Here is a 23,049-nt window from a genome sequence, read left to right on the forward strand (position 1 = left end):
CCTGCTACCTGCTTTGCCACATCTTTGTGGCACAACCTCCTCAGCACATGCTGTACACATCTGCTCCCTGCCATGCACAGGAGCCACCAGGTAAGATAAGGCTGGCCATCTTATGTAACTTTTCTCCCTAGATCTGGCAGCAAGGAACTGGTCCCATTTGAATTGGTGTTCCCACTGAAATCCAAGTTCAGCCCCTCAGCCAGAAATTTAAATTACACTATTGGTGCTCAGTGAGAAAATGATCCCCACTTGCACATTTGAATCAATGGCAACAATAATATTTTATTCAAGGGAGAAGGGAAAATTCCTACCCGAGTAAAACAACTAGCTAATATCCACTACCTAAGCCATAAAGCACAACTCTCTCACAGCCTCCTTTGGCAAAGCTATGCCAGCCAGTTTCTTCCTCCTTTTTGTGGTAATTTCTCCTTCCCATTTTGAGACTGTCAAGTTTTCCTACATAAAAAGGTCAGCTCAAGCTACTCTTCTGTCTTCCTCTTTCCCACTGGCCTCTCTGCTAGCTGTGTCAGTTAAATGCTTCAGTTTCTGTAATTTCATCTCTTAATAAAAGCACATGTAGCACCAAGAGAACTATCAGTCTTCTTGCATACGTGAGACTCTTAAAAAAGGTTCTCTTATTTCACAACTTAGCAGGAGCCATTTTAATAGTCTTTTCACCTCTAACTTTCACACACTTACATGAAAAGCCGTTACCTTATTTTAGCATTGTTACTTACAGTAGGAATATTAAACTATAACTGGGTAATACACAATTTCTGACACTACTCCTAAAACAAACTGTTTTCCAATTCATGACATGCCTTTCCTTTTCTCAGAAGTGGCTCTCAGGCACAGCAAATGGCATATATAAAGCAGCTGTTTCTCAGGCCAGCCCATTGGATCCTATCTCTTCTCCTTGGCAAATGTTGACAGGAAGCCCCTCTTCTGGGGGATGGTTACTGGTGGGAGGGGGAGTTACTGGAGTGCATTGCTTTAAGTTTAGACTTTCACTTCCAATTTTTCACAGAGATTGTCTGTGAAACAGTTGGGTATAAGACACCCCTCAGCTAGTAGGGTATGGATAAATCACATTGAATTCAATAAGACTTTTGCTTCTCAGGCACTTTGGCACTTCTGGAAATTCCACTGCTAAGCCTCTCAGGGTGAACATGAATCTAAAGAGGAACCTCTCATCAGCTCAAACCCTGAATGACTTTGGCACTGGTCTGTATCATCTCTGGGGTTTATAAAAATTAAACCCAACTAATGAAAACTTTAGAAAAAAACCCAAAGCTCTTCCATTTGGTCATCCATTGATGAGGTACACAAAACCATAAGTCTGCCACTTAAATGTTTTCCTTTCCAATATATGCATACATTCATATATACATGTATATATAATGCATACATATGTACCTAGTTAATATTTGTATATATAGGAAGTATGAATAAAACAAACCAAATCCATATCAACTAAAGATTTCAAAACTTCAAATCCAGATAAGTATAGTATGAAAATCTAATGCATTGTATATCTGGATTTTGGTACCCATTATTAGTTAGTAATAATAGAATAAAATATTTAACAATAACCAAGAATTAAGAACATTTTGTTGGCTTTTGATTTTTACTCTAAATTAACTTTAGTCTGCTGCTAGCTGGTTTTGTTTACTCAAAAATGTTTCTGAATGCTTTGTTAGAGACAAGTGTTCTAATGTTATTGCCAAATTTTTGCCAGATTGAAAATGTGCTTAGCTTATTTTCCTTTTAAGACTGCACAAGAACAGTATGTTTCAGACCTCAGTTTGCAACTCCTGCAAGTTCTCACTGATTACTTTCCTAAAAGACTGTAGTGCTTACATGGACAAAGCACAGATCATGACTGTGCAAAATTTCACTAGTTTGCACAAGTTCCTCAATACATGGATCCGAATAAACTAGATTATATCACTGCCTCCTTAGAATTGCTGCTCTAATAAAGACACAGGCACATACCAGAGTTTCCAAATATTTGCTCAAAAGGGAGACAGAGAAGCAAAGTCCACAGCTAGAAAGTGCAATGCATTATATAGTTATGCATCCCTTTTTGGGAAAAGACTAACAACTACTTTAAAAAAAGCAGTCTTCAATGGACTGCATGACTTGAGTGCACTATAGGCTTTCTACATGACTCAAACTGTCACTGTTTGTGTCAGTGTTAGAAGTACAGTCCAGATCTCAGAACCTCACAAGCCAAAGCACAGACATGACCTAAGGGAGTGCATAACAGAAAAGGAAACCAGAAAAGTGGCTGAGGCCAGTAGGAGAAGCTGTGGCAACTTCTTGGCTTGCTTATTTCTTAAGTAGAGGAATATAGATAGGGAAAAGCATTTGACTTTGGAGAGAGTGGGATGAAGGCCAAAGTATACTAGCTGTCAGCCAACAAAAAAGGAGAAACATTATTTTTGTGCACTGAGTAAAATATGAGCTGTTGCCCTTCCCCCACCACTCCTTTCCATGTTCTTCCTTCCCAGATCAGCAGCCCACCCTGGTCACTCTCTTTGGGACATTTCTTGCTGAAGAGGAGATTCCTGTGTCTAGGCTGGATTTTGCAGAGGATGATTTCAGTTTCCATATGATATCTCCACGCTCCCTGATCTGGCTTGATAGCAGTGCAGAACGGTTCCCTGGCCACCCAGGGAGAATTTGCCTCCATGCTTCTGGGCAATTGGTTTTTTACTCCTTTCCTGAAGCCTCAACCTGGTATTGCGCTGGCAAGCACAGAGCCAGTCTAACATTTTTTGTAAAGATCTGTTCAAAGGTTGTGGGATGCACACCAGGCTTAACAGATTGATTAACATGAAATATTTACAGGATATTTAGATTATACTCAGTTTAATGTCTGGAATTAGACCCCAGCTGTTTTTTTCCAGAAATGCCAGCAATCATTTCTCATTGGTTTCCAAGAGTAATCTGGAAAGGGGGGGGAAAAAAAATGAAAAAAAAAAAAAAAAAGGACAAGTAAAGCATTTATTATAAGAACTGCAATGAAAACTAGAATCTTCCTGATCTTAACTCCTGACAGGATTCATGTAATCCTCTCCAAACACCTGCACTGAAGAAAATTTCTCTGGACTACAGTGGCACTATCCACTTTCTGAAAAATTATTCCTAATGATGTCAATCTTTAGTAGCCACGTGGTATGCATTACTCAGCCTTTCACATGAAGCTGAGAAGAAATAAGGGGATATTTTTATGAAGAGGAGGAATTGCACTCTTGGGAAAAGGCAGCTGATGTCTGCCCATGGTAATTTAAACATCGTTCTGGTGTTTTGGTCAACCGTCTATCAAAACACAACTAACATACACCATAATTAGAAACTGTGCAATGAGATAGAGAAAGTAATAGTTAATAAAAATAAATAAATAAATAAATTTAAAAAAAAAGATATAATGAAGATTGGTTTCTGGAGAGAGAAGCAAGGGATTTTGAAATAATCTGTGTTTGTGTACACAGAAAACAAAAGAATTTAAATCACAATTACTGGGTGCAGAAAGGACAGCAGAAGGAATAATACCAAAATGTCTGTAACAAACAGGCACAAGGAGAGAGTAGCTAATGTCCACAAGTAGTTGGCATTTAGTGGTGAGTGCCAGTGATACACATTTATTATAATGGGCAGGCAACCAAACTAGTATAACTTGCAGAATGAGAGAGAAAATGAGCAGGAAAAAGAAGAAACATGGTCTGCTTTTGTTGTAAACCATGATAGTAGATAAATTATAGAAGAGGAGGATAAATTCTTAGGAGACTGAGAGCAAAGATTTGAGTGAAAGCTCAGTAACATGAATTAAAAGGAAAAATAGATACAAATGTAAAATGAAGCCTGCACAGTTATTCCTTGAAGAGAAAGGGATTATCATCACCCGAATTCCACAGCTACTTTCAACTTTATCCTACTCTGTGGGGTTAGAGTTATTAAACTGCAGTGAATTTCTTAATGACTGGATCATATTATAAAGTTCAGAATTACAACATAGCACAGGAAATATTTATTTCTCCAACAGCCTAGGGTTCATTGCCTCTTAGTGAAGACTTTCTTATTTAATGCAAAAAGACCAAAAGGGAAACAAAAAAGAAGGTACTTTAATCTCTGATTTCTTCAGAAATTGCTCATCTGTCCTGTTCAAGTTTTAGAGAAGAAAAAAAAAATAAAATCATACTGGGACAGAAACTACACTAGTAGATTTCAAGACAAGACTCATCTCAAGAAGTTATGAACATCTTATAATAGTGGGGAGTCAATAATAGCAAAAAGTACAATTTTGACTAGTTGTTACTGAGTGGGCTGCCTGAAATAACAAAGAAGATCTGACTTTCCTAAGTAAAGACTGAACAGCAGAGGTAGTAGCTGCTTCTGGACATGGCAAAAGATTATAACCTCATGATACACGTGGGAAAACAAAGACCAATAGAGAAGCCATGCCGAATTTAACTTTGATTTCAACAGAGTCTGGCTCTGACATGGGAGATTGTTAAAACAAAAGCTTTGCTACCACATGCCCCCCAGGGTGGGAAATCTCATTTGTTTCTGCCCAAGCATAAGTCAAGACAAGGATTCCCAACCAGTTCACAGTTAAATGCTTTGGGCTTCCTCTGAGAAGTGTTTCCAGACTGGTTCCTTCCCTCCCCCTGCCCCAAATGATGCTCATGTGATGAAGTAACTTCATCCTTCACTTGTTTTCTTCATTGTAGGGAAAACATCAGTTGGTCAGACAGAAAATATTCTCTCCCTCATTTTCTTTCCTTCTTTTTTTCTTTTTTTTTTTTTTAATTTATTTCTTATTCTTTGTTGTTGTTGTTGCCTTTTTCTCGCAGTAAACAAACTCCCAACTCTTGTGATTCACCACACATCAAAAACTGCAAGCAATATCCAAATCATTTCCACAATATAATTTCTTTTCATAAGATCTACCATCAAGGTAAAAAAGACTAAAAAATATAGAAATGACAGTGGAGACTCTAGGGAGAAGGCAGAGCTATTGGCTCACAGAGAAAAGAATGGTCCATAGTCCACATACTTGTAGCCAGGCTTTGTCCCTTCCTGGCAGTTGTAGCTACAATCACCATCACCGGAGACTTTCAAGAGCTGATTCCACATCACTCTGTTAAACAAAGCCTCTAGCATCCTGAATGCATTCAGGAATAACGACATGGAATAATTAAAGGAGAAAAAATATGTTACTATTCCTCTGCATCAGAACGGAAGATGAGATCAATTACTGAGGAGAGGTTTACAAAGTAAAAAAGCAGCACAGAGCCGTATCCAGCAGCTCCACCTTTCCTTGTGAGAAATAGTTGAATGATCTTCTAAACATTTTTCAAGTCATCACAGTCCTTTTTCCATTGTTGTCTTCTACTGATACCTTTATCTTCAGGTTTGTTGTTCTCTTCCCATTCATTTTTTCAAATGCTTTTTCCTTCTCTTTTTTTTTAATATGTAAGCTCCCTTCCTGCAACAGCTATCAGTGATTTTCATCCCTTAGAAAGTTGAAGCTCTGAGAAGATAGTTTCAATGATTTTTCTTTTTTCCAGAAGTAAAAAGCTGAAACTCAATGATATTGTGATAGACAAATCATTTCAAATTAAAATAACAGTGCATACAGAGCTTTTTGTAATTCTTAACTAAACCAGAACCAAGCTTTCACTGTTGAAACTGTGCAGGGAGTAATTTCTCTTTTATATGTGTTCACATTTCCTCTTAACATCCTTAATGAAACAAGTCAAAGGTTCCAAAATAGGAACATGTAGAGTTGGGGATAGGCCTTTCCAAGAAACAGGTGTAAAATATAGCAGAATTCTCATGAAACACCCCTGAATTCTTCTCAGGATATTTGTAGCTTTCTATCTGAAGACCCAATATTTGGATACATTTCAGTTGTAGACCCAGACCTTTAATTAGATAATTTGATATATCAAATTGGTTTAAATCCACTCACAACCAAAATGTAATTCTCCTTATACTCCTCAATTTGTAAACCTCACAGGTTTTTAAAGATGATGCACTGACATGGTGCTTCATAAAGTGTATCAGAAATTTTAGACCTGAGATGTCAGAGTAGAGAGAATCATAACGCAAAATTATCACAGATACATCTGAGAAGTAAGACACACGTACAAGATAAAAAAAAAAAAAAAAAAAAAAGGAAAAAACCCCAAACCTCTGGGATAAAAGCAGTGATAGAACTAATGCATGAAATCACATACAACCTTTTATCCTGTTTATTTAAGGATATTTGAACTAAGTAAATTTGGTATACCGAGAAAACAAATCAGTCCCGGTGCCCACTGTTTTTTTAATATACTTGATCAATATATAATATGAAAGGAAAAGTATGAGTGCAATTATGTATGCAGATAATTTACCCGGTATAAAGTGTACTATATCATAATATATTAACATAGTAAAAACATTCAGGTATTGTACTAAGTGTCCCAACCCACCATGTGTCCTGTTTCCTCTGCTAAGTAAATGTATGTTGTGACTGCTGAAATTTCAAATAGGATTGAAAAACAATGGAAGTATATGCTGTTATTTCAGTTGCAAGAGTGAATTTTAGGGCAAAGAAATTCTTAGAAATGGAAAGAAACACTGTTCAAATAATCAATCTGAGTGATTCAGATTCTCAGCATTAATACAACACAGGAATGTAGTTAACTCTTCTTGTGAGGAGACCATCATATTTAATTTTAATCTTGGACAGCTTTTCTACATTTAAAAAGGAGACTCAGTGTTGGTATTTTCTACAGTGTAGAAAATCACCCTGCTTTGAATACAATGCAAGCATTTCCATCAGTAATGTCCCAGATTCCTGGGCCAAACTAAAAACCAGAGCACCTGCATTTTAAACTAGCAAAGGAAGCAGAAGGCATAGTTTCTCCACTTAGGTACTAAAGAACACAGAGCTAGATGTGGAGCGTGTGCCTATGTGTGTGTATCTGCCACTGATATGTTTCAATCAAGGAAGCAGTAAACTTGTCCCAGGTGTTTTCTCTATTAATTGATTTCTTCCATTGTTCAGATTCCAGAGGACACTGGAAGCCCTCAATAAAGACGCAGTATGTCAGAAGACTTACCAAAACAAGTCTTTTTTTTTAATATTACTTTCAGCAACTTGTGAAATTCCTCACCTTCATCTTTCATTCCCCAAGGAACAGGCTCTGAGGAAGTGGACGGCACCAACTAACTAGCTGCTTTGAAATTACAGACCATTTAACTGAGAAAACTTGAAAGACATAATCTATTTTTCTACTGACCTTGCGGTTCCCCCATATGAGCCTGCCACCATCGTATCTGCAGTTACGGATTTTGGCTGCCACTTCCTCCTATATTTTTAACAGATGGGTTCATTCATTAGTATGCTTTTTCTCATTCCTGCATTTAATTTTACTCTTCCCTATCCTCAAAGCACCAGCTTCAAATGCAACATTTCCTTTCCTGGAGATGTGTCACCCGCCCTAGTCCCATGGAGGCCAAGGAGCCTGAGACCTCGCTTCGTTGCCATGAGGAGCACACCATATGTTGGCCACTCCACACCAGGAAAGAGCTTTCTGTGAAATACAGAAAATTCTTTCCGGGGGACAGTGGCAAGAAGAACCCAAAATTTGGGGTTTATATTCACAAAAGTGTCACTTGTTTTTTAATAGTTAAATTTCTTGCCAATCGATTGACAAATTAAATGCACCTCACTGAATAGGAGGCTCCACCTTAATATTCAAAGTACAAGATTTCACTTGCAGGTGGAGAAAAACAAATATTTAGGTTAATAAAACCTTCAACCTTTTAGAAGAGTCACAGAAGTAAAACTTAAGCAGCTATTAGCAATCTGACAGAATGCTGTTTATTTAGGTCAAGTCTTTGGAGTGTCTGTTATCCCTGTAATGATTTGTTAATATCTGCAATTTTCCTTAAGGCTAAACAAATGAGGAAGCCATCTTGTTTTCCACATCATTGGACCTAGCATGCTCCAGCACATTACCATGGCAACCAGAGACAGTGTGCCTGGTGTGAAGACAACGGTGTAGGCCTCATTTCCTAAAAGCATGTTCTTACTGAGGTTGACTCGCCAATTAAAAGACTTTTCTGTCATCCAGGGTTACAGAGATGCAAATAACGATGTGGAGCCTGGCTGGTCAGCTGCTTTACCTGAGCTAGTCACTCTTACTTACTGTCTATAGAAAAAAATCCAGCAAACAGGGCAAGAGGTGCTTCTGGAATTTCATCTAGGACTGAATTAATCCGAGAAAAAAAAGAAGAAAAAAAACGTTGCTTTGAACAGCGGACTGAAGCAGTTCTTGTGATTTGTGATTACTGGGTAAACAGCTTGATCGAGAGGGTGTTCTCCAAGCCTTGGAAGATGCTCACAGTGCATCTTCTACAGCATCAACAATAACATGTTTTGTCATCAGCCCTCTGTCAGTGTGTCTGAGTCACACACATTTGGTATAAGTGAGGATTAATTATAGATTTAATAAAAAAAAAAAAAAAAGAAGATGTGAGACTGTGGGATGACTGTTCCAACACAGCTTTTAGGCATCATTCATCCTCTTATAAATGCTTTATTGTGGCATATTTCTATTTAAAAAAAAAAACAAAAAAAAAAAAAAACAATCAAACAAACAAACAAACAAACAACTGCTCACAAGTTGCCTTTATTAAAACAGAACTAAATTTTATAAAGAAAGGTAAGCTTTATAGTACCATCAATTAATGAATTGTCTTACCATGATATCAGTTTGCTTAGCACAAAATTGTGGCTACAGCTGATTCAAACCAAAAATTACCTGTAATAAATTTTCCTGTTTTGTTATACTGAAACTGGTTTAGAGAAGATGCTAGAGGAAATTGACAAATATGATAGGAATGCAAATATTAACAATAAAGTAACATTTTTCTCACAGTAAAATAATTGATTTAGTAGGAGGTCATTGTCAAAATATAGATTGAGCACTGAATGAAACAGATAGAGACACTACAAATTGGACACTGTACAAGAGCTGTCTTAACTCATTTGCAGTTGATCACATTCATGTAAATGTCTCTTATTGGAGGACATCCATCACAAAGCTCCAAAAGCCTTCAAACTCCTCAGAGACATGGCTAGAACAGCCATCAGAGCCAGAAGAGCAAGAAAAACTTCTACATATAATGTTAAACCTGTTTGGATAAACACTGACTACATAATGGGTTTTGGTCATGAGTTCCTGAACAACAGTAGATCCTAAAGCACCCTTGTACTATTCTGTTCCCACTGAGCAAAGAAGAATCTAGCATTATGGTTATTTAATACATACAGGGCATGCACTTATATGTGAAATCAGTATAAGACAATGGGTGAAATAGGATTAACACACAGACCTTCACTTTGTATTATATTCCAAATGAAGGACACACAGGAGAAAGGTGGATCCATGTACAGCATGAAGTCTATGTATATTCATTTTAAGATGCAGATAGATCCCTGTTAAAATTTTCCAAACTTGCCTTCTGCTGATTTCCATGAGAATCTCAGGTGGTTTTGAGTCTTATTTAAATACCTAAATACTACACTAACTTCCTTCCATATCACAGTAAGTATACTCAGAACCTTAATTTAGAAAAATAACTGCTACTAAACTGAAAACATTAACACCCACTCTATTACTCTCCCTAGACCATCACTCAAAATATAATACTGTCCTCTCCACTGAATTAATGTTATTCCTCATTATTGAATCTAACTAGCTAAATACATTCTGTTTAAGCATTATCTTGTAGATCAACTCAATAACTGCCTGCCTTGGACAATCAGCAGCAAATTGTGGCTATAGTTTTAGCTCACTAACTAATCAGCATTTCCTCTAACAGTTTCCTAGACACACTGCTGTCCAATTTGACAGAGCTCATTAGTTTTCAACTCCTGAGGAAAACAAGTGTTCCTATAAAAAATTTGTTGAAAGGGCCAAATAAAAATTCAATTTGCATGTACCTTTGCATGCTGGAACTGCTAAGAAGGCTTCTTGCCTTAAAGAAAAATGTAAAATTTTAAGAATTACTTTAAAAGACTACATTTTAAAATGGATAGAAACAATATAGGAAATATATAACAACACATAAAAATGATCAATTCTGACTTGTAATACTGAGCTCAGTTGTGGTTGATTCCGTCTCAAGAAAGATAAAACAGAGATTGATGAAGTTCGGAGTAGAGGTAGAGCTACGGTGGGATTTATATTGGATGAGAGATTAACTCAGACAAGACAAGAGTAACAGAAGACATGATGGAGGTGTGCAAAATTGCTACTGGTATAGTAATAAACTGATCAATTTCTCCTTTTATTAAACTTGTCCCACCATATAACAACACAGAGTTGCAAATTAAAAGGCAATAAATTCCAATTAGAAAGAGAAGTATTTACTTACAAGAGACGTAATACTGCACAAGGTCATTGAGTGAAATACTATGGATACAGTTTAAAAAGAAAGCTAATGTTACAACAATTAATACACTCTTTAGACATGTAAGTCATCATAAATGAGTATTAAATCTTATGTCATGGGGTATATAGAAAATGCAATCTTTCCTTATATAGTTCTGCTCGCCTACAGGATTGGTTCACTGACAAGGATTTTACCTCCTTCCGTAGCATCTACTGTCAGCTGCTGCCAGCTTATTCTTTATAGGTTTTAATTTTGTTTCACTGCCCACTGGTTGTAATTATCTCAGATGCATGAAAATAACATTTTATCAACTGATTTTTATCCTTTTCCATTTGGCAAACATCAGTTTCTTGTGTGTGTTTTGAGCCAAGATGAAATCAACACATCTGTTTCAGTTTAATAACTTCAGTTTATATAACAAGACGTATGCAGTAATATGGTGTCTTTACAGTGATATTTCCTAACCAGTGAAATCAGGCCAAAACACCTATGGCACTTTAGAATTTTACTGATTATAGGTAATCAAGGCCTTGATTATATATTTCTGTTAAAATACACCTTTAGTCATGCCAAACCACCTTTTCTTTTTTGCCAGCATTATCAATTGCTCAGGAAATAGTGTGTTTAGTTAATTATTACTTTGGAGTCATCAGATAGGGGACAAATAATCTCAGTTCAAGAGTTGCAGAAGTAATGGGCATTGTTTTGTTTTACAAATTCCCAGTGATGCAGTATACAACTTAAATAACAAGGATTGGGTAGTACTTTTGGCATCCTGTGATACCATGAATAGCTGCCTCTGAAACCAAGAATCCTTCAAGTGACATCCATTTGCAAATCTGCTTTGAGGACACAAGGGTTGAATTTGCTTTGAAGAGATGCAACAAAGCACAAAGTTCCAGTCTACTTCCAAATAACCAGTCCTTAGTGATAAGGGTCTTTGGATCCAAATACAAATTGTCATCAGTTTTCAGATGTTTGATCTGTGGTTTGAAGTTAAATCTGTGCCACAGTAAATAATTAAAAGGCAAAATTAGTAAGATTTAGACTCACAACAGCTTTTGCTCAGACATAGTGTCCTTAAGTCAGGACCCCAAGGGCATCAACCTGGTGCTGTTCAGACCTTGTGGGACAGTGCCTAGCCCATGTGGAGGTCACCCTTGCCTCCTGGCTTGTCCTCCCTCATGGAGGGAATTCACGCTTGCTGTTCCCTGACACCTTAGGCAGGTATTTCCGAAAATTTCAACATGGAGTTTATTACAACAGTGATTTTCACCTGAGTAGGTGGTTTCTCTAACCTTCATCTCTGTGTACTTACTCTGAGCCCAAACACCCATCTGGGGTCTTCCAGTGTGGTTTTCCCTGGGCACCAGTTTGTGCTATTCTGAGTAGTTGTACCCACCAACAGAAAACATTTCTGACAGTGCTAAGGAGTTCAACAATAGTCCCACAGTTAATTTCCAATAGAATCCAAAAGTATAGCATCTTCCACAACCATCCCCAAGTGAACCTTTCTGAAAAGCATTTTCAGTTGTATCCTGAGACTGTGATGGGCAGGGCACAATGAAGTGAGAACCCCTTCACTTACAATAGGTTCTTTGCTCAAACTCTGGATTTGGTCTTCCCTGCAGCTCCAGAGGAGTTTAAATTGCTTGGTCATCAAGCTATTGACAGGGTAAAAATAACACTTCTACTCTATCTGCTGAACCTTTCTCAATGTCAAAATAAAAAAATTTTAAAAATTAAAAAAAAAAAACAAAACCAAAACAGAACAAAACAAAACAACAACAACAACAAAAAAAAAAAAAAAAAAAAAAAAAAAAAACAAACAAAAAAACAGACTTCAAAACTCATTGGCCGAAGAGAAAATACATAATAGAAAGAATTTATTCTACAGTTTAGCAACAGGATATTTCATTCAAGAAGTTCTGACTTTTGGACTTATTTTTCAGTAATAGTTTGTGAATTCTATGAAGTAACTTTAAATAATATTTGAAAATAGGGCCTGTTTACTTCTTCTATCTCTTACAGCTCAAACTGAAAAAGCTCTTCTAATGATACATAGACTGGATCACAAACCAGCTAATTTGTTTAGCTGTTTTGGCTCTGGATTTCTCTGTCAGAGAAGTATTAATCTTTCACTGTGTTCACACCACAAAGGTGGTTCAGCTATAACTTAGGGGGATTCACAGCAGTGCTAAGTTATCTACATTTACTTCATAATTATACTCTCAGACCCTGCTCAGAGGCAAAAGGCCACCTCACTACAGCTAAAGGTCCTTAAATTCATCAGTATCAGGTCAAACTCTCAGTTGTCCATAGAAGTGAACAAGAATAATTTTGATCTTAGGTGCGCAACAACTAAAGAGAAAATTTAAGACCACTATTATTCTAAATTCCTTGAGTTGCCTTGCTAGACTTAGTCGTAACTCAGAAGTTGTTCTTCAATCAGATGTTATGTGTCCAGTTCACGTAACTTTAGCTGTACTTTTTCCAGTCCTATATTAGGAGCTTCAAGTTCAAAGAATCCTGAGTCAACAGGATGTAGCCTCCTGTTTCACCAGAACACTTTGGAAAACCTTATCCTTTCATATTCAATACAAAGATGGCATTTTCCATAGTCTTCTTCCAAAATAATGGATTTCCAGAGCTAATGCTTTGAACTGTAGCAAACTGGGAGCTATTCAATACTATCTCCTTAGTGAAACCTACATTTTCCCCTTTTACCATGTTTCTCATTCTCTACCAAAGCAGCAAGGACTGTTCTCATGGTTTAAGAATTGTGAGAGGTAAAATTAGGCAATAAATTCTTGCATGCTGATATCTTATGTTTTAGCAGAGGGAGGATTTATATTGAATAATAAGCAAAACAATTTTCATTTGGATGACTGACAAAAGAAATCATTGTTCATTCTTGCACAATGAACCATGAAAACCAACTTGAGGTAAGAATGAGTTGGTACTTTCATGCTGCAGGCAAAGGACTGGGGACTTAGAAACTAGCTGAGCTCATTGTCACTAGATTTCATTGAAACTCAAGAGGTTGCACTCATGGAGAGGTTATCTGTACTTTTTTTCTTCATTTCAGTCCACATAGTTTCAACTTTACCCTTTTCAGTCTCACTGGGAGCTTCAGATCCAAATAATTTCAAAACCTGAGCAAACTTCACTTGAAATCATTCTTCTCGTGGAACACACCTGGAGTTAAGAGTTTTTTCAACCCAAAATCATGAAGTAGTCCTAGTTAGCAAGAAAACTGATCTTCAGTGATACAATACATTCAAAAAAAGGAGGCATGTCTTAATTATCAATTAGTCTAGTTTTATTTATATAGAAGAAGAATGTAGAGGTTGAATAACTAACAAGATGCCTCATGTATTTCATATAGTTACTACTTCTGATAAAGCAATTCTCATTTAACACAGGATATGATTCAGAAGGTCTTACACACCTGCATGATGCCATCCAAGTCCTTCAGATTACTCATGGGAAGGATGAATGTAAGATCAATTCTGTCTGAGGGTCCACATGCATTTCTAATACCTGAGATTGTAGATACAACTAGTCAAATAATGGCAAGGAAAAAGTGTCAATTAGCTGAACAGGAGGACTTGTGAAAGTACATTATATGTTGGATCTATTAAAAAAGACAGAGGCAATAAAGCATAAAACATTATTCCATTATTATTATACATAAACACATGGTGACAGATGTCTTGAATGCAGCATGTCATATTGGGCCCCCATCTCAAAATATGAGAACTGGAAAACTTCAAAGAAGGAAAACATGGGAGATCAAATGTGTGGAATAGTTTTTGTACAAGTAACAGATAATCAGCCTAGGTCTTTTCATCCTGAAATAAAGGATGCCCAAGGGAAGATGTGACAGAAGTCTATAAAATCAATATCATTAAAAGGGTGAATAGGAACTGATTGTACTTTGTTTTTCCCTCAGTGCAAGAACACTTGCTAGTATAAAACAAGCCATATAAACGACACAAGCAATTCCAATAAACCCCAGTTCAACCACCTACCTTAATATTCCACAGTAGCTGTATTTCTTTTTAAATGTCCATAGTTCTCTGTCTGAAAATCTATCCAGTAAGTTCAGCTACATGAATGCCATCAGATCCTTTCTGAACATTAGGACAGCTTGAATTAGGTGAATACCTACCTACAGCCATAACTGAGAACTGAAGCTGAACCCATTCTAAATTAATTTTATGCATTTCTTACTTCCATGATATTTCTGCTGTGAGGAAGTAAAAACAGTCTTCCAGCCCACAGAAAAACATTTTTTTTCTGACATTTTTTTTGACAGATATAGGGCTTATTATGATCTTCTGGTAAAATTGGCTACCAAAATAAAAACAAGCTTTTTGGGGAGGTTTTGGGGTCCACTTGGGGATCTATAATTGACTCTAGAAATCTACTCTTGTCCTCTGCTGCTCATCAGTGGAATGCTGTCCTGCTGATACTGTCTGATGGCAATTAATATATATATATGCCTGTATATTGGACCAAAGGCTCTGGAGTCTCCTCTGCTACCAATACTGTGAAAAATATTATTCTGACAAAACTTCACAGTGAAACCACGTTAATGAAGTGACAGCATAGTTAAAAACACATAGTAAAGATACAATTAGAGGTGATATGTCTGGAACAGATATGCCTGTTTAGAATTAGGGAACATCAAATTAAAATCTATGGTGGCATGGTGAAAATTAATTAAAGGAGATATTCTTCTCTGAAAGTACGGTTAAATTGTGTCATTTATTGACACAGTATATCATGGATGCCAAAAGACTTTGTGATTTCCCAAAATGATTAGAATAATAGAAGAACAAGACATCAATACCTGTTAAGCACAGAGATAATTTTAATGGTTAGGCAAATACATGAACTGCAGATTGCTGGAATTTCATTTACTATGACTATAGGATTGTCCATCACTTATCCAAAAGTGGTTGTCCACTTTTGGCCACTTTCAGGTAGCAGTTTATATGAATCTTTGATTAAACCCACTGTGGCTATTCTTATGTTCTGTCTTGATACCTTCAGCATTCCTCCAGGTTATCACATGCAGGCATCTCCTCTGCTTCCATCTTTTCTCATCAGTAATTTACTGTCAGAAGGCTGAGCAGTGGGTAGCTACTTGCTAGTTGAAAACCCTGATGGGTCCTACCATGTCCTACTATTATTTCCAAATTAGAACACTTGCAGAACACAATTGGATTTCTGTGTTTTGCTAGAGTTCAGCAATCTCTTTGCACATCTGATCAGGCAGATGATTCATCAGAGATAACCAGTGCCCCAAGTAGACTGGGCTGTCCGTCTAAGCATATGGAATTGTGTCATGCTGCTGTTTGCCTTAGCCAATCTGTTAGCAAGAACAGTAATAATAAATCCTATTGTTATTACAATTGTGTAAAGTGTGTGTGGTCCTCTGGCCTCCATGAATATCCTCTGTCATCTGCTCTTTTATACATTCCTTGCCACTTTTACAAATGGTCTGGCTCCCTGCCTGCAACCTTATACCCATCATTTACTGTATTAGCCAATAATTTTCATTTTGTTTCATCATGTCCCTGATAGTTCACGACCTAGCACAGGGACAGCCATTACCTATCTCAGTTTCGTTGGGGTCAAGGGAATGCTGCTGGAGCATCATTATTTTATCTGGCACACAGGGAATCACTGGGATCACCTCTTTCCCCAAGCCCATGAACAGCTGAGGTTGATAGAACCAAGGTTTAGAGGTTTTGAACACTACTTTGAGAACAACTTGTAGCTTTTGGTTACATTTACAAGATTATGTGAAATATATATGTTAGGCATGTTGCTGGGCTACAGAGAGGAAAACAGAGAGCACAAGTGGATAACACAAAGAAACAATACCTCAAGTATGCTCAGATATTCTTGTAAAAAATGTAGCATCCCACTTCCATGATAAATTTAAAGGATGGCTTCCATATTGGTTTTGACAAACAATCTTTTCTGGTATCTGCCTTTCATTAATTCTTGTCAGGTAGAAGGTTAGTAGAATGACTTGTTGTTTCAGCACATTATGTTCATCTCCTAAGATTCTGCTGCTATACATTATTCTATCCAGTTTGTCAAAATGTGATGATTCATTACAGTAGGTCTATATGTCAATATCTGTATTTGTATAATAGAAAGATAAACTTTCAGGCCATACAGCTAGCTTACTAATATACATATTTATTATTTGCATTAGTGCAGCTCATCAGATTTATGGACCAAAATAGATGTAAGTTATTGTGCAAATATAGAATAAAATTAAGATCTTGCCAAGAACAGATTCAAAATATAAAAATTACTGGAACGAGTAGTTAACAAAAAAGTCAAAGTTTATCAGTGACCTACCAATAGATATTTAGGATGGGGGTAAAGATGGATGTTAAAAAACACTCTGAGGAGAAACAGTGAAGTATTTTGAGTGGTAAGATGGCAAATGTTGTCTTGCAACTGGAGAGGACAGGAGAAAGTCATCATTGTTAAACTATAATGAATATAATTGCTACAAAAATCCTAGGATATTATTTAGAAAAAAAAATCTATATTTTTCATTCCATCCATTTCACATTCCAGCTTGGAGGACATTCCTTCTACCAATATCAGCCTGGCCAAACCAGTTGACTCTGTCACTGTTAATGACTGCTGTGGGGAAAGCCATTCATGTCCTCTGTGGCAATGAGTTAACAATGACTTGATAATGCTCCACCACCTGATGCAATCAGCCTACTCTCCACACATGGCAAAGCAAGCCTGAACTGTGAAATTGCATCCTATAAAATTGTAGATGTCCCTGCAGAATAACACTTCATTGAGCGTTTGCAAGTGTTTTTTGCTGACTTGGAGAATATTTGTATATTTTCCCGTCTAGAACGGCTTTCATAGTTATTCTTTTCCCCTCAAAGGCCACTTTAGAAAATATAAATGATAATTACGTAAAACATGTAAGGCTAGCGCTGAATCCCTTATTTTGGTAACTCTCTGTAGAAAGGCACTGTAGCAGAAATCCAAAGGGATCTTGAAAATAAAATAGAACACCTCTTTCCAAAATCAGTTTCACTAAAAACATCCCACATGCAACGTATACAAATTAGTTGAGTTCATGTGACATTTCAACAGTCATGAATTTCTCTTTGGACTTTCACTTGCTAGAAAGTATTATGTTAAGGAATATGAACAAGTAAATTTTACAGCCCCTTGTGGCTGAAAGGGGAAAGTCCTGACACTTCATCCATATATTCCCATTCCAGCACCCAATCTCTGATGTTTGTCAGACTCCTACGTAAACCAGCTCTCTAGGGTGGCAAAAAAAAAAATAATAATCCAAAAAGATAAATTATTATTTTCTTCTGGGTTGGTAAATCACATTGGCTGAAAAGACGATCTAGTGTCACAGCCAAAACAGAAGCAAGTCAGAAGCCTGGGAGTGGAAGGGATGGGATCTCCCCATTCCAGTAGAGATGATTTGTGAAATGGGGTTAATGAATTGAATAGGAAGACGTTCATGAAAGACTTTTCCAGTGAGATTTAGAGCAGCTCATCTCATGTAATTTTACCTCAAGAACCACACATGCAGCTTTCCCCCAGTCAATGGATAGACAGTGCTATCATCCTTAAGCCCAACTTTGCTGTATTTCACTTTATCTTGAAAAAAAATATCCTTCTTCCTGATCAGTGTAACGGGTTTCTCATGCATTTATCTAGTCTCTATGAGATGAGATGGATCTAACTGGTTAGGCCAACCCACTGTTGTAATCAATGTCCAGACACAGTTTTCACACTTTTGATACTAGAGTTCTTCCATTTTCATGAATACTTCATGTTTTTAAAAGAAAAAGACATCAGGTCTAGCAGGATGCCTTCAATAATTATACTTGTTCAATTATAATTGTAATATTATGTTTTATATTGCTCTTGCTAGATGACCTTGAAGCCTTTATCTGGAATTATTATGTAGAACAATCATGATTCTGCAGTTATTCTATGATGTCTGTCCAGCTTTTAGCAATCCTGAATCAAAACAGAATATGATCATCTCATCCTACTCTTCCCATCTATTACAGAAGTACTAAGGACTCCAACATTGAAATACATGGTTCTGAAGGCATGGTGCAAAGCAGAAACAACCATGATAGAAGTAATGATGGCCAAAGGTCAAAGCTCTAACACTATACCGATTTCTTTATTTTTGAGACATGATTTGAGGCTTGGCTTAAGTATTCAGGGAAGCTTCAATTTCTTACAGCTGGAGTGATGCTGACAAATAGAGTGAAGAAAGACACTCATCCAGTGGTTTGATTTAGCAAAGTAGTCATGTATGCAAAAATGATATTGAAGCTAGTGAAGCTGCCATAGTTTTCAGCAAGAGGCTACTGCTTGGGGGTCTCAGTCTTCAAGATCTCTGTGACGTATTGCTCTGTCATCTTCCATACAGATTTTGTCTGCAGATACCACAGTTCTGATTGCAGCACTGTATCTGATTCATTAAACTGTCTGGGCCACAGGAAAATGCTTCTATCCTCTTTTGTATGTACGCTGATACTACCTATACAGCATTTTGTCCTTATATTTTCAGAAGATAGGGAGCTAGTAATGTTATTTCAAATATCATCTGATTTGTTCCCCTTGTTTTTATTTGCTCATTCTCCAAAGTCATTCAGTCACCAAAGAAGTGAAATTAAAATGTTTACAAATGGCCGTTCTTCTCATAGTTGGAACAGATTCTACCTGTGTTAAAACTGAGATGAAATCTGATGCTCTGCTTGCCTAAAGGGGATGTTTAAAATCCTGTCCCTAATTTTGATTCTTATTTCTGATGCAAGCTGTCAGACTACATCTCTGGGATACAATTTAAAGACATCTACTCTTCTCTGGAGAGTTGCTTATATTGTCTTGTTTATTAGCCCCCTTGGGGTAAAGCTGACTATAATGCAACTTTGTGCTAACTTTATTCAAATCTAAGAATTTTACAGTGGTGACAGTGAAGAATGAACACAGAGCCCCAGAAATCTTTGCCCTACATAAATTTTGGAACTTAAACTGTCAGTAAATACCCAGGCATGAGAAAATACTCACTCCCTGCAATGTTTGCCTTAACCTAATTCTTTGATATACAGGGGACCAAGCAGAGAACTTACAGGATTTTCTGGACTTAAAGATGTAAATAATACAGACTGCATGTATTTGGCAGGAAGCATCCTTTTTGAGGGTAAAATTAATCTCCAAACAGAGCATCAACATAAACCTGAGTAGCACTGATGTACCAGTTAAATCATATTTCAAGAGTTTTGTTAGGACTTCAGAGGGCTTTGTTTTGGCCTCTTTGAGTTGAAGAGATTTTCATTCTCAGTGATTTCTTTTCTTGCCAAGGTTAATTAGATCCAAGCTTTGGTTTGTTTTGTTTTTCTGAGTTGAAAGGTAATTTTCACTTCTTTTCATCTCATTGTAATGTTAAGGTATTCATCTGAATTTTGAATTGTAAAGAAAACCATGAAAAATCATGGGACTTGCAACAGTTTTATGTATTTTGGCAATACTGAGAACAAATTGCTGCCAATAAACTGTTTGAGATAGGAACTAATTGGAGTCATGTGGTTTTGGGCTGATGTTGAGAGGGAAAAAAGGACAGACATTAAACACAATTCAGACAAATATTCTTCATACAAAGGTGCTTGAAATGTAGAATTTTCTATATGATCCATGTATATAAACATGTTTCATCATGACCTACAGCACAAATATCTAGTGACATGGACTGATAAAAGATTCTGCATGCTTGAGGAGATCAGTGGCATTACAGTGAGCAAATTTGCTTACAATAAAACAGAAATTATGTTTATACAATGTCACTATCTAAATGGGCTGATTGCTATACTGTTATATTATACTAACCAAGTAAATGACAATCCCTACCACAGAGATTACAGTCTAGCTCAGATTATTGAGGACTGAGAGCATTATTGTCTGATAGCTGAGAGTGAGCTAAATTAAGTGTCTTGGTGGTTTCAAACTTTCTGACCATACAGGCCTATAAAAGCCTACATAGCTTCCAGACACTAGACCTATCTCTAACTGATACCAGCACTTCTAAGACTCATGGAGGATACAAGATGATAATCAAGGCACAGATACACAATGACATTATGGCTGCACAACAAATTACTTCTCATTATTTGAGCAACGGTATACGTGATTAGCTCAGTTTCATCAGGCTTGAGCTAAGGAATATATTACTTCACAGAAGAGCAGACTCAGAGCATGTGCTTAAATTTTACTACCAGTTAGCATGGTTACATTGACACATGACAAGGTGGTAAACTACCATAGCTAATTCTTGTGTGTGACTTTTGATTTATACTATTGCTAGTGTAGAGAGCTATGATTTAATCAAAACACACTGTATATGGTTGTATGAGTGGGAGCTAGCCTTAAACAGGAAGATTTTCTTTCTACAAGCCTTTCATCAAGTGGATGCACACTTAGGGCTTGTGAGTAAAATTTCAGACTGAGACAAATTTCAATTTTTAAGAGCTGGTAAAGCTCCCCTAAGAGAGCAGGAGATCACCGCTGCATAAACTTATATCTTATTTTATCAAGGTCAAGATTACAACCAGTTTGCAACTAAGTCTTCTCACCAAATAAATACCAGATTGCATTTGCAAGGCTTTATAAATAATGATTTCTTCACATGCAGAAGGCGTGCATTACTAACTCACCCACTGAAGCAGAGTTCATTCCCTAGGACAGTCAAATGAACAACTTCCATCAACACAGTATTCACTTCTAAAAGACAGAGGATACAAGCATAAAAATTGTTTGGAGATCAAGAAGAGCAAACATGTAATAGGTACGCTACTGTATATTTCTTCTTTGTGCTACTGAACATTTATTTTTAAATATGATTGGTGTCGAATTTTCCTGGAACATTTTAACTGAATAAAGCTGCCTAGTCTCATAACAGAATTTCTTTGAGACAAAGACAACAATAATTAACAATTAGGACAGAAGATTTAACTCGACAACTTTTTCCCCACAGCAAAATCTATTACTAGTAATGTCGGGCAGCAATATTTTAAAATCTTTTTTTCATACCATATTGCCATAGCATTCCAGCAGATAAGAGATTATTTCCAATATTTGTACTTTTTAGGTACTGGAAAGTGTAATTTAAGGAAGTGTTCCAAAATATCAAATATCTGAATCTCACCTAAGACTGTGAATTTGTTATTTTCCAGGAGAATAAACTGGTCCCGTTTCTGTATGGGGGGATGGGAGGGGGATCGGGGCATGTATGTCAAAGACTGACAATGCAACCTTGTCTTCAAAGGAAGAATATTTAACAGAAACCTTAAGTTCAGTTTTGTCTACACCAGGTATATTGCTAGAATATGATGACTGGTAGAACCTCCTTTTTATTCTGAGTGTAGAGAAGGCAGCAGCATAAAAGGCGCTAAACTAGCTGAGCCATGATGTTTAGAGGAGCTTATAGTTCAAACTGCCTGCCCTGTTTAAAGACCAACTTTCATTTTCTTTGTTGAAATTCTGGAAGGTGTGTGCTAGGGTGAATTAATCAATATTGGCCTTAACTCTGCATGATGACTAAGTCATGATGTCTTTAAAAAAAAGTATATTCATAATAGTGGTTCAGAAAAATGAGAATTCTGCACCATGGGCTAGTAATTGGTGAACCCACATATAAACGATGGAGCTAGAATTAAAGACAAGGCAAGCATTTTTAAAGAAAGAAAGGGATGAACCTGTAAAACTGTCTAACTGTCCACACAAAGCTAATTCTAAATCCCACTCAGCTGCCACTTAATCTGGGAGATGCCTCATCCTGGAGATGTGCTTTTCAGAGGCATCTAAACTAGTTTCTAATACCCAGGTGATTAAGGAGTTTTCTTAGGAGGACAGCAATAAGGTTATAAGCCTCATCTGAGGAGGTATCCTACTAGCTCCTGGTGCTGATGACCCTGTTCTGAGAGGGGAAAGAGATTGACTCAGGTCTTCTTAAGGAAGAAACAAAGACAAATCTGGCCCTCCTGCATCCTAAGGGAGCATTGTGCTCACTGGAGCACTAGACAAAGACAAAACCTTTCCCACGCCTTTCATTCCATCTGTCTGGGGACACAGCTCTCAGCAAATCCCATGCAGAAGAGCTAAGTACTGTGATCTCCAAAGGTGCAGCAGGGAGTGTAGCCATCTCCTGAGATTTTACCCAGTGCTATATTCAACAGATCAGCCCACTAGCCTTTTTGAACCACATTCACAGCCAGCTCTCCAGGGGTTGTTCGTGGCACGAAGGCACAACCTGGGGCTGTGGGATCACACTGATGCCACAGTGCTTTCCAGATGTCATTTTGTGAATCTAACCTGAAGTGCCCAAGTTGGGAGAGGAAGAATGTGACCTAGAAATGAAACAAAAGATGTCAAAAAATAGGATATAGGAACTAAGAAAGAGAAAAATCCTACCAGGGTCATACCCCCATATTGAAGATGATAATTTGGATATGAGTTTTGTGAGGGAAGAGTTCACAGGCAGTTAAATTATAT

General features: G+C 37.1%; 1 long non-coding RNA gene across 1 annotated transcript in view; it reads left to right on the forward strand.

Annotated features, from left to right (window-relative positions):
• Window positions 1–21,248: 21,248 nt before the first annotated feature.
• Window positions 21,249–23,049, forward strand: part of LOC116959176 — a 29,203-nt gene continuing 27,402 nt past the window's right edge. Inside the window, exon 1 of the long non-coding RNA XR_004405714.1 lies at window positions 21,249–21,343. This is a non-coding gene — a long non-coding RNA (uncharacterized LOC116959176). The remainder of the gene's footprint in view (window positions 21,344–23,049) is intronic.

Source organism: Tyto alba, unplaced genomic scaffold (assembly GCF_018691265.1).
Source record: "Tyto alba isolate M040663 unplaced genomic scaffold, T.alba_DEE_v4.0 Super-Scaffold_22, whole genome shotgun sequence".
Lineage (NCBI taxonomy): Eukaryota > Metazoa > Chordata > Aves > Strigiformes > Tytonidae > Tyto > Tyto alba.